Source organism: Mus caroli, chromosome 11, assembly GCF_900094665.2.
Source record: "Mus caroli chromosome 11, CAROLI_EIJ_v1.1, whole genome shotgun sequence".
Taxonomy (NCBI): Eukaryota; Metazoa; Chordata; class Mammalia; order Rodentia; family Muridae; genus Mus; species Mus caroli.
Window position 1 is genome coordinate 92,162,209 of NC_034580.1, and position 13,467 is coordinate 92,175,675.

Genomic DNA, 13,467 nt, shown 5'->3' on the forward strand with positions numbered 1-13,467 from the left:
TTTAAAAAAAAAAAAAAAGATCCCCAACACTTAACGTGTTCTCAAAGGGAATGAGGGGCTTCCTCAAGCACGAGAGGCAGGCCAGGCATTATCTCTGAATGGAACTTCCATCTACACAGCTACAGGCTGCTCCCTCCTGCAAGCACTTTGGAAACCGGGCCTTTGATTACTTCTGGGCAAAAGAAAAAGCCAAGGAATCTGAAGTGTCAGAGTGGAAACCCAATTCTTAGGACATAACTGTCAGCTGTCCTTTGTATTCCTCCGACAGCAGGAAGTCAAAGGTATCCTGGGGATCTGGATCCCTGACTGCCGAGAGCAGCCCTGAGCCCCTGAGAAGAAGGGATATTAAGGGACACTGATGTGTTCACAGTGAGGATTTAATAATCTTGATGCATATTGTGCCAACCCTCTTGTGAACCTTGACCTCGTTTTCAAGTCCCTAGCCTCCATGTTCATTAAAAAATCGGATCACCTGACCTGAGCCCTAAAGCAGCGGACAGGGCCTCGGTCCTTTCATTTGTGCTCCCGCCCTGATGTGCTCCAGGGATACAAAACAGCCAGGGCCCAGGGGAGAGCGAATCACTGCCTGGAGAAATCCATCTGTAGCAGGGACCTTTGCACGAAGCTAAGACATGGGGAAAGGACAGACGGAAATGGGAAGTTTTACCCTGCTGAGCAAGAAAATATTGTTTTCATGGGCCGCCAGGAGGCAGAGGTTGGGGTAAGGATGCAATTCTGAAATACTCTTTTCTCCAAGGGATGAGAGACAAGGAAGAAATAGCACCTCTCCTGCTGCAGCCCACAACGGCGTAGAGGTCAACCTGCGGGGCACACGTTGCCCTGTGCTCCCCTCGCTCAGCGTTGGAGTCTGTGTCTAATACCTCCAAATGCTTTTTGAAGGGTGACTTGCATTGTGTTCACAACAGATTCTTTCTCAAAATGCAATTTTGAGGGCTTGCCTACCGGCTCTGTAACTCTCACTCTGATCCTTAATGGAGATACAGGCCTGGAGACCCTCGACATGGTATGACATTTTCTGGACCTTGACATTGAACAAGGATGTGTGTGATAAGGGGGGACTTTTCTTGGTCCAACAGGGTGTGAAGATTGAGGGTCCAGGGCTTGCTCACTTACAGGGTAAATCACTCTCTGGCCTAGTCGCCTTCACTGACTGCATTGGCAAAGTGACCAGCCTAAGACTGGAAAGAAAAAAAGTTGGTTTTTGCATTGCTTAGTATTGAGCACACACATGTGGAGAGATGGGACCTGCACTGGTGTATACACAGTCCTTCCCTTTGAATGCCTAACGCTGACATCTCACTTCCTCTAGAGCCTGTGGTCTGTGTGTAATTAGTCTTATTATGATCATACTCTTTCTAGAGATGAAGAAACTGAAAGTCTAAAAAGTGGACAGGCATAGTAGCCAGGGGCTCACTGTATAGCTCTGGCTGGTCTGGACTAGCAATATAGACCAGGCTGGTCTTGAACTCATGGAGATCTGCCCACCTTTGCCTTCTGAGTGCTGGGATTAAAAGTGTGTACCACCCAGTTGGGCTTATTTTTAACGTTCTTTTTATGTATGTATGTGTATATGCATATGCATGTGTCTATGTGAATGTATGCAATGCATACACAGGTGACCACGGAGGACAAAAGAGTTGGATCCACGGGAGCAGGGGTTACAGGTGCCTGTGAGCCATCCTACGTAGGTGAGAAATGACCTCAGACGCACTCCTAACAGCTGAGTCATCTCTCCAACCCCCTCATTTCCAGACTTAAATCCCCCAATTTTTTTCTCCTAAAGGAAAATCCTGACACTTGTGGTCAAAATAAGTATCTTAAAACAGGTTCGACCCTCTGCCCCCCGGAAGTGGTTAAGGATGACATACAGTTTGCTTTGAATGCTTTCATTTATTCTTTTATTCATGCATTAATTTAAAGTATTTTTTTTAAAAACATAGTGAAATTAAAAAAAAAGTTGTGTGTGTATGTGTGTGTGCCTGAGTGTGTGTATATGTGTATGTGTGCGTGCCCGAGTGTGTGTATATGTGTATGTGTGCGTCCCCAAGTGTGTGTATATGTGTATGTGTGCGTGCCCGAGTGTGTGTATATGTACCACATGGGTGCAGGAACTCTTGACGGTTAGAAGACTCCCTTTAACTGGAGTGACAGACAGTTTTCAGTCACCGTGTGAATGCTGGAAACTGAACCTGGGTCCTCTGCAAGAGAAGTGGTGGTCTTAACTACTGAGCCATCTCTCTAGCTCTTAATTTGAAAATTTCTAACATAAAAGGGTTTAAAAATTCAACGTATGTCCTGAGCTGAAATGCTAACTCTTTAAAAGTTTTTTTTTTTAAATAATAGAATTTGATTATATTTTAATTATTTCGTGTGCTTATATGCTGTCTTAGTCAGGGTTTGTATTCCTGCCCAAAACATCTCGACCAAGAAGCAAGTTGGAGAGGAGAGGGTTTATTCAGCTTGCACTTCCACATTGCTGTTCATCACCAAAGGAAGACAGGACCGGAACTCACACAGGGCAGGCACCTGGAGGCAGGAGCTGATGCAGAAGCCATGGAGGGATGCTGCTTACTGGATTGTTTCCCCTGGCTTGCTCAGCTTGCTTTCTTATAGAACCTAGGACTACCAGCCCAGGGATGGTACCACCCACAATGGGTTGGGCCCTCCCCCCTTGACTGAGAAAATGCCTTACAGCTGGATCTCATGGAGGCATTTCCTTAAGGGAGGTTCCTTTCTCTGTAATAACTCCAGTTTGCGTCAAGTTGATACACAAAACCAGCCAGTACAACTGACCCTTGTCAACTTGACACACAAACACATCACTATTAATTCCCAACCCTTTCTTATTCATCCCCAAGCTCTAAATAACTTTAAAAGACCCACAGTCTTTACAAATTCTTACATAGTAAAATTTCAATCTCTTTAAAATATCTAATCTCTTTTGAAATTCAAAGTATGTATATATATATAAAGTCTCTTAACTCCACTAGAATACTTTCTTACTTCAAGAGGGAAAAGTATCAGGGCACAGTCACAATCAAAAGCAAATTAATCTCTAACTACCCAATGTCTGGAATCTACTCACGATCTTATGGATTCCTCCAAAGGGCTTGGGTCACTTCTCCAGCTCTGCCCTTTGTAGCACACAGCTTGTTCTATGCTCCAGCTGCCTGTACTCCACTGCTGCTGCTGCTCTTGGTGGTCATCTCATGGCACTGGCATCTCCAAAACACTGCTGTGTTCTGCTGCAACTGGACTGCACTTTCACAAATAGCCTCTCACAGGCTCTTAGCAAGGTGCTAAGCCTCAACTTCTCTGCATGACCCCTTCAGTGCTGGGCCTTCAACTGCCACCGAGGCTGCACCTTCACCAATGGCCTCTCCTGGCCTCTCACAGTGCCAAGCATCAGCAGCTACCTCTTCATGTTTCAAAACCAGTACCACCTGGGTGACTCATATATTACCAAGTCTGGCTGCCAGCATGACTGTGGCTGCCTCTGGAACAAAGCTACTCTGTGCTCTCAGGAAACACTTCCCAGATGGTTTCACCTTGGTGATGCTGGTCTCTTCCTTATCACTGGTAATTTCTTAGCTCCAGCTAACCAGCATCAATAGTCTCAGTAACACAAAGGTTTTGCTTTAGTTGTTCTGGTATCTTGTTAATCACAGCTGATTCTTCAGCCTCAGCTAATCAAAACCACAGAATCCTCACAGTCAAAATAGCATTGGCCCTGATAAGAGTCTTTAATCTTCTCTCTGAAATTTCACAAGCCAGGCCTCCATCTTTTGGACTGTCCTCAACATTATCTTCCAAGCTCCTACACAACACCCAATGGTGTAAGAGCTCTTAACACCCAATGGCTTTTATAGCCCAAAGTTCCAAGGTCCTTCCATAGTCTTCACAAAAACATGGTCAGGCTGTCATAGTACAATTTGTCTTAGTACCAATTTGTCTTGCCAGGGTTTGTATCCCTGCACAAAACATCATGACCAAGAAGCAAGTTGGGAAGGAGAGGGTTTATTCAGCTTGCACATCCACATTGCTGTTCATCACCAAAGGAAGTCAGGACCTGAACTCACACAGGGCAGGAACCTGGAAGCAGAAGCTGATGCAGAGGCCATGGAGCTTACTGGATTTTTACATGCTGCTTACTGGATTTTTTTCCCCCTGGCTTACTCAGCTTGCTTTCTAATAGACCCAAAGACTACCAGCCCAGGGATGGCACCACCCACAATGGGCCCTCCCCCTTTTTGATCACTAATTGAGAAAATGCCTTACAGCTGCAACTCATGGAAACAGTCCTCTCAAGGGAGGCTCCTTTCTCTGTGACAACTCTAGCTTGTGTCAGGTTGACACACAAACCCAGCCAGTACATATGCACCCATAGATAGGGAGGTTGGTACTCAACTTCCATCCCGTGGGTTCCAGGGATCAAACTCAGATGGTCAGGCTTGGCAGTGGGCACCTTTGTCTGCTGAGTGATTTAGTCAGCTTTCAAAGTTTCTTACATAAAGCCTGTGTTCAAGGTTTGGTATTGGGAATTGAACCAGTCAAGTAAGTACTTTACCAACTGAACATACCCCAAACCCTTATCTGTCTGTCTATCTATCTATCTATCTATCTATCTATCTATCTATCTATAAGAGTCTTTACCCTTCCCTCTTCACAAGCCAGGCCTTCATTGTTTGCATTGTTCTCAACATTATCTTCCAAGCTCCCACACAACATCCCACAGAGCTCTTAATACCCAATGGGTTTTCTAGCCCAAAATTCCAAAGTCCTTCTATCTATCTACCTACCTATTTATTTATTTATACATTTATTTTATTTTATTTTAAATGTGCATATTTTGCCCACATGCATTTCTGTGCACCATGCGTGGTGCTTGGTGCCAGTGGAAGTCTAAACAGAGCATCAGATCCCCTATAACAGGAGTTGAAGTTGATTTTGAACCACGACATGGATGCTGGGAATTGAACCCAGTTCCTCTGCAGGAGCAATAAGAGCTCTTAACCACTCAGTTATCTCTCTAGCCCACTGAGCTTTATCTTAATGGTCAAGATCTGATTACTCTCTTTCTCATTAAGAACTATTTTTATTTTATATGTACAACTGTTTTGCCTAAATATACCTGTGCATGTGCATGCAGTGCACCTGGAGGTCAGAAAAGGACACTGGATCCCTGGGAACTAGAGTTACAGATGGTTTTGAGTCACCATATGGGTGCTGTGACTTGAACCTGCAACCACGGAGCCATCTCGCCAGTCCTGGTAACTCATTACTCTCGTGTCTCTTGCTCACTGAGTGTTTACTATGTCAAGGATTCTAACAAGCGCCATCTTCACACATCTGAGCATTTACTACTTAGAACCACTCTGCACCTTGGCCCTATTGTCCTTTCCCTGAAGATAAGGAGAGGGGAACTCATACATTCTACCATACCCTTAGTGAATATCAGAGCTGAGGTTTGAACCTGGGGCCCAAGAGCTCCTCTTAGTGTCTGCTGTCTTCCAACTTAATGGGAAGGACATTTATCCATCTCTCGGAGGCAATACTATTTTGAAATGTATGTTCATTCTCTAATCCCCGGAAGAACTTGGAACTAGAGACACCGTGGTCAACATTGCTGGAAAGCTAAGATTTGTAAACAGAAAAGCTCTTTCCTGATGCCAGGCCCATCTGCCCCCACCTCCCTGAGGGGATTCAAGCACTTAGCTTTGTTTTGTAACTTCAGGTTGATGAAATTGGCATCTCTCTTCCATCTGAGCACAGAGGTCATGGTTATTTTCTTTTCAGTTCTTGCAAGAGAAACTTCTGTTAGAGAAAAGGGTCGTGGGTCGAGAGCAGGTGCAGAATCAGGAGGGGAGGATCTCCTCTGAGAGGGAGTTAGACTCCATTTCTCTTCATGAATTTACAGCAGAGGCCCTGTGTTTGCCCCTAACTGGGCAAGGATACATCTACCCCAAGCCCTGTCTGTTTTTAGCCAAATCCAGTCCTCTCTAGGGCCAGGTTTCTCAAGCCAGTGGGAAGAGCCTTGGGCTGTTATCTGATGTGGGATCAAATATTTAGCCGGAGAACTTTCAGAGTGCTTCAGAGACACAGGCAACTGTTTAGATATCAGATTCTCTCCTGCCAGGTCAAGCGAACCCCCTGTTGACAAATGGCTGTGTTTCCTCAAGCATCCCTCCCAGCAGCAAGCTATCTCTCGAGTGCCCTTTAACTCTCTGTCCAGCTGAGAGGCCCCAGGCCTGCAGAAGCTGTTCCTCTAATCCCCATCTCAACCTCAAGCTGCTGCAGTGGGCGGTGGAAGATTGTTTACAGAAGATGAAGGCTCGCTGCCTTGCACCTGGTTTCTGTCTGGCCCGCGCTGATGGGGATGAAGGATACTTCATTTATCTCAGCCTCTCTTCTCAGGCAGCTCCTGCTGTCATGGCAAGCTTGGGCCAGTGTTTCAGTCCCCGATAAGCAGCTTTCTGAGGAGCTGGGGAGAACCACTTACAGGCTTCACATACCTTTCTCCCGACCTTTCTTGGAGCTGCCCGCCCCCATTTCAGTTGCCAGGGGCAACCAAGCTGGGTGGAGCAGGGGCAGAGGGACTGTGAGGGGCTGGGGCAGCAGGACTGGGAGGGGCAACGGGCTGCTTGAGGGTTGACAGAAGAGGCCAAGTTGGCCTTGAATTCCAGGTATTTGGCCAGCTAGACTTTCTGCTCTTTCTCTGTTTACAGAGTTTTGGAAGTTGGTGACCAAAATAACTTATCTACCCCGTTTTCCTCCAGGGCATTAAGAGACAAAGGACATTTTCTGGGCAGAGGACATCAGAACTAATCTCATTTTATAATGAAGGGAACAGATGACAGAGAAGGGAAAGTCCTTCTGGGCTAGACATAGCCATCTGAAAGGATGGATTCCCTCCCCTAAATGCCCTGAAAGAGAAAGAAGTGATCATAGCTAACTTTTACGAGGTGCTTAGCGTGGACCCAAGCCCTGCGCTGAGCACTTGATCTTATTTAATCCCAAGAGGTAAATACTCTCATTACATCCATTTAACATACAAGGAAACAGAGGCTTAGGGAGATTAGGTAAACAGCTAATAACAAGGAGAGGAGAGATTTAAACATAGATAGCTTGGCTCAAGAGTCTCAAATCCACAGCAGCCTGCAGCAGCGGAGACAGGCCACAGGCGGCACAGTCTGAGGGTGCACAGCCGCGTGTTGCTCAGACAACGCAGTGTCAGTGGTCTCAGGGTTGTCACTTGTGCTGATCCCACATCAGATCCTGTGGCTTGTAGAGAGATCCAGCGTCCTGGTTCAGGCACTTTCTCCTTTTCTATCCTCAAGGAGTAAACAAATACACTCATTTGATATAAGGGACCATTGCCTTCTAAATTCTCTTTCTTTCTTTCTTTCTTTCTTTCTTTCTTTCTTTCTTTCTTTCTTTCTTTCTTCCTTCCTTCCTTCCTTCCTTCCTTCCTTCCTTCCTTNTTCCTTCCTTCCTTCCTTCCTTCCTTCCTTCCTTCCTTCCTTCCTTCCTTCCTTTCTTTCTTTCTTTCTTTCTTTCTTTCTTTCTTTCTTTCTTTCAACAGGGTTTCTCTGTGTAGACCAGGCTGGCCTTGAACTCAGAAATCAGCCTGCCTCTGGTCCCCTCCGAGTGCTGGGATTAAAGGCGTGTGCCACCACTGCCCGGCCTAAAATTTCTTAATGGCTGAGTTAGCATCTTCCCTGTAGACAGCCAACAAGTTCCTAAACAGTGCAGCACCCTGGCTGGCAGTCTCACTTTTCCAAGGTCTTTGCTCCTGTACCCTTTGAGCCTGGCTGCCTCCTGGCCAAATTAGCAATCCTCTCTGCCAGAGCTCTACTTCCTATTCTGGGTGCACACATTGGTGTTTGGTTCCTCTGTTATTGAGAAAGAGGATTATAGGGTCTCAGATACCTGTGTGAAACTCATCAGGAATATTGGTGCCTACTTTCACTTGGTGATATTCTCAACCCTTGAACATGGAGGCAGTAAACGTAGGTACTGGGAAGGAGAAGCAGACATTGAAGAGCAAGCAGGATTCCCCACACCCTCCACCTCCAACCCAGAGATGCTGAACTTGGAATCTGATGGGCCCTAGCAGATTTGGAGGGTTTTAAAAAGCCATACTTCCATTAAAGCAACCATTTCCTTTATTTGGATAAATGCATTTACTGTCTTTTACCTCCCTTGGAGAACGCAATAGCCACTTGGAAGCAAATTTCAATAGCAGGGCATGTCAGTGGTGTTCTTTGGTACAGTAGAAGTTGGTCATCTCAGTTTTTAGGATCTATGCCATATAGTTGAGGCCGAGGGTGCAGCTTAATGGTAGAGTGCTTGCTTTTTGGTTTTTTTTTTTTTTTTAGCTTATGTTGTAGGATGTTTTAGCCCTTGTTGTAGGATGGCTTTCAAGAGCTGGGCTACAGAGTGCAGTGGTGTCAGATAATGCACCTTGACTCTCAGCCATGCCTGCTGGGGGTTCAATAGCTTTTGAGGGAAGGACTGAGCCCCTGCTAGCTCAGGAAGGGCTAGCCCAGGCTAGTCTAGGACTCGGAAGGTCTGTGTTTCATTCTTGATTTTTCTCCCAAGCTCTTGGGTAATATTAAGGAAGAGGCTTTGGGTAGGAATGGTTGGATGCACTTGCAGGAGACGTAGGCTCAGGAGAACGAGGTCAGCTTCAGCTTCAGATGAGCTTGAGGCCAGTCTGGCTGTTTCCTGAGATCCTGTCTTTAAAATTAACCAAACAAAACCAGCTTTGCGTTCTGGGCTTCTTCTTATGAACTGTGGATGTTTATCCCAGAACCCACCCTGAGAATGTGTCACGGACAAAGGCAAACGGGACCGTTTAATACGAGTGTCTTGGCTTGCATTAAAGCCAAGAGCATTTTCTTTGTCCTCTACCTCCTTCCACTAAGCACCCCCTTTATTGGAACAGTCAAATGGCTTTGGGGAAGACTCACTGTCCCCAAGGACACAGAGCCTCAAACTTCTTTCCAGCAATCGCAGCTCTTATCTGACCCCTTGAGGACAGGCAGTTGGAGACCAGAGGAGACTGAAAAGGAGGAAGAGACGGGACTCATGGTTTCAGACCCTCCCAACCTGACGCCGCCAGGACTGGGCTGGTGACAGGCCCTGACTCAGCGCTCAGAGCAGCTGACTCTGTGGACAAGAAGCAGATAAACCGCACCAGGCCTCTTAATGAAGCCAGCGCCAGCTTCAGATAAACTGTCGCCACTCATTCCCCCAGCCCTTCCTCCTCTAGGCTAGACTCCACTCTGCTGTAAGGGGTTTTGGAATAGGGCCGGAGCCCCCAAGCCAGCTGCTTTCCAGAGACATTTTTGAGGGAAATAGTCTCTAAGACTCTGGTTATAACCTTGCTTGCTTTTCTTTAATTCTTGTGGAACCAAATTCTATAGGTTAAGAGAAGCCAGAAACTAATTAAGTGTTTTTAAAATGCAAGTAAAAACCACAGGAATACTGTCAACATAAAAACAGGGTCTTCCTTGCTCTTGTTTGTTTTGAAACAGGGCCTTACTCTATGCCCTTGGCTGACCTGGAATTCACAGTGCAGACCAGGCTGGACTCGAACTCATAGATCCATCTGTCTGTACTTTCAAGTGCCGAGGTGCAAGGCATGTGCCACTATGCCCTGCTGCTTTATTACTTTTATTATGATTGTGACATTTTTTTCTGTAACTCAGTAATAGCCTCAGTTGTATCCTGTTTAGGCCTGCAGGGGCTAAAGAACAGTATCACTTCATTGTAACTGGACTGAACAGAGTCAAGCTCATTTCTTCCAGACGGCATGGGGCTAGGAAAGTCCCAGAGTTATACAAGTATTACCTAATTGATATTCCTGAGGGTGTGAGTTAGCAGGTCACTTTTATTAGAAAAGTAAAGAAATGTTTTCCGAAGGCATCTGAGAGAAAAGGGAAGCTGTTTCTCACCATGTGTGATGTCGGTATCCAGAGAAGGGATGACATGTTCTCAGAGGCATCTTCATCACTTGGATGAAGTCCAGGGGAGGCCTGAATAGTCCTGCGCCATCTGTTCCAGTCTTAGAATTCCATGGGTCAGGCAGTGGTGGTGCTTGCCTTTAATTCCAGCACATGGGAGGCAGAGGCAGGCGGATCTCTGTAAGTTTAGGACCAGTTTTATCTACAGAGTGAGTTCTTGGACAGTCAGAAATATGTACAGACCCTGGCTCATAAAAAAAAAAAAGATTCCATGTGACTATGTCAGGGGATAGTTCTAGTACAAGATATGGTCTAGTTGTATCAAGCACCGTATCTATCTATCTATCTATCTATCTATCTATCTATCTATCTATCTACTATCTATCTATCCATCCATCTATTTATCTATTATTGTTACTGTTTTTTGTTTGTTTGTTTGAGGAAGTGTTTACTATGTAGTTCTGGTTGAAACTCTGTGTAGATCAACCTGGAGCTCAGAGATTTGCCTGCCCCTGCCTCTGCCTCTGCCTCTGCCTCTGCCTCTGCCTCTGCCTCTGCCTCTGCCTCTGCCTCTGCCTCTGCCTCTGCCTCTGCCTCTGCCTCTGCCTCTGGAATGCTGGGATTCAAGGCATGTGCCGCCACCACAGGCTTTCCACTCTTTGGTGCTTGCCTTTAATTCCAGCACATGGGAGGCAGAGGCAGGCGGATCTCTGTAAGTTTAGGACCAGTTTTATCTACAGAGTGAGTTCTTGGACAGTCAGAAATATGTACAGACCCTGGCTCTGTTTGGTTTTGAAATGCTCTCACATATTCTAGACTGGCTCCCATGTTCTCATGTAGCTGAGAATGACTTTCAATGCTGAGTCTCCTGCCTTCACCTTCCAAAAATGGATAGCAGGCATATGCCACCTGTTTATTGGGTGGTTTATGTGGTGGCAGGAATTGAACCCGGGGCTTTGTGTATACTGGACAAGCGCTCTACCAACTGAGCAGCATCTCTAGCCATGTTTTATGGCCAGGGTAAATGCTTTTAACTGAGAACCAGGATTCCATCTTACTTATCCATGTGCCTGTTTCAATATTTCATGTTGTCTATCCCGAGTCATCCTACTTTACCTAGACTTTCCATATTCTTACCCAAAGGACCTTAGACTATTTCTATGTGCACATGCAAGAATGTGTGTGTGCTCATGTGCACACCTGTGTGTGTGGAGGCCTGAGATGGACCTCAAGGGCCTTCCTTGCTTGCCCTCTACTTTATATATTGAGGCCAGTCTCCTTCTCAACTTACAGCTTGCCATTTTGGCTAGACTGGCTAACCGCTCACTGTGGGGGTGGACACCCTGTTTTTGCTTCCAGTGTCCTTGGATTATAAGGAGCCACGTGCTTATCTGGATTTTAGGTTGATTCTGGAGAACTGGACTCCAGTCCTCATTCTTGTGTGCCTAGTGAACCGTCTTCTTAGCCCCAGCTTCATTGTCCCACCTGGTTCTTGACTCAAGGTCTCTCTCTCTCTCTTTTTTTTTTAAAGATTTATTTATTTATTATATGTAAGTACACTGTAGCTGTCTTCAGACACACCAGAAGAGGGAGTCAGATCTTGTTACGGATGGTTGTGAGCCACCATGTGGTTGCTGGGATTTGAACTAAGGACCTTTGGAAGAGCAGTCGGGTGCTCTTACCTGCTGAGCCATCTCACCAGCCCTCAAGGTCTCTTTCTATACTGATACTTGGCATTCAGTCAGGCTAGCTGGCTATGGTGCTCCAGGGATCTGTCTGTTTCTACTTTCCTAATACTGGCATGACAGGCCCATGCTGCTGTATTTGGCTTTTTAGAAAATGTATTTTTATTTTTATTATTTTATGTGTATGGATGTTTTATCTGCATATATCTCTGTGCACCAAGGTATGTGCCTGGGGCCTGGAGAGCAGAATTGGATATTGGATTGGATCCCTTGGAACTGGAGTTACAGATGGTGGTAACCTGCTATGTGGGTACTGGGAATCGAACCTGGGTCTTCTAGAAGAGCAGCCAATGCTCTTAACCATTGAATCATCTCTATAACCCCTGCTCTTGGCTTCTAATATGGATGCTGGAGATCTGAAATTATATCCCTATGTTCGTTTAGCCATCTCCTCCAAACCCTTTTAGTTTATTCTTTGACCAAACTTCTGAGTTTGGGTGGATTAATATCTTCTAATGATTTCACCAGAGTGTGACCATGCCATAGAGGTCATAGTTTTCATCAATTATTAGGGCCCTGAGGGATTCTGAATGCACTTTCAATATTTACATACTTGGCATTGTGTATTCCTTCCTCCCTTCCTTCCTTCCTTTCTTTCTTTCTTCCTTCCTTCCTTCCTTCCTTCCTTCCTTCCTTTCTTTCTTTCTTTCTTTTTCTTTTTTTCTTCCTTTCTTTCTTTCTTTCTTTCTTTCTTTCTTTCTTTCTTTCTTCCTTCCTTCCTTCCTTCCTTCCTCCCTCTCTCCCTCCTTCCCTCTCTCCCTCCCTCCTTTCTCTCTCTCCCTCTCTCTCTCTCTTTCTTTCTTTCGAGACAGGGTCTCTCTACATAGCTCTGGCTATCCTGGAACTCACCTTGTAGACCAGGCTGTCTTTGAACTCATAGAGATCCACCTGCCTCTACCTCCCAAGTGCTTAAGATTAAAGGCGTGTGCCATCATAGCTATATATTTCATCCATTCTACTTGCCTAACAAGTGGTTTGTATTCTTTTACTCAAAGCACAATTCATAGCTTGTCCTCAGAAGCATTGGCAGGGAACATGCTCAGGCCCACCCAGATGTACTGACTGGAAATCTCCACCATCTCTCTCTCTCTGTGTCTCTCTCTCTCTNTNNCACACACACACACACACACACACACACACACACANAGAGAGAGAGAGAGAGAGAGAGAGAGAGAGAGAGAGAGAGAGAGAGAGTACTGGTCCATATTATGGTATCTCACCTGCCAGGCAGAGCCACTATTATTTCACGCCATGTTAATGGAAGCAGAGACTCAGTGGTCATATGCTCGCCCACTTGTTTACTTCTAAGTGGAGGAATTGAACCAAACCTTTTAAGATCCCAAACTCTTGTCTGCTCCACTATGACTCAGAAGGCAAGATAAGCTGCAATGCCAATGAGTTTTGCTGAGAGAGGATCTCTTTCTGTTGCCGCCTCTTTCTCGTGGTGGGCCCTATAGGATGCTCTTTGAAAAGAGTTTGGCTCTGTCTTCAGTCCCTTTGTCCTCTGCTAACTAACAGCAACTCTAAACCATGGCCAACCAGTTCACAAGCACGGGCTGCTAGCAGTAATTGCTGGGACTTGTCATCATGCCTGGCATTCAGTAGACACCTAACAAATATTTGTTGAGCCAAATAGAATCACCTGGCACTCACTCATGCTCTTAGCTGTTGTTTTCCAAGGGCGGACTGGTAAAGAGGCGTGATGGGTTAAGAAACTTGAATTATAGGACCTC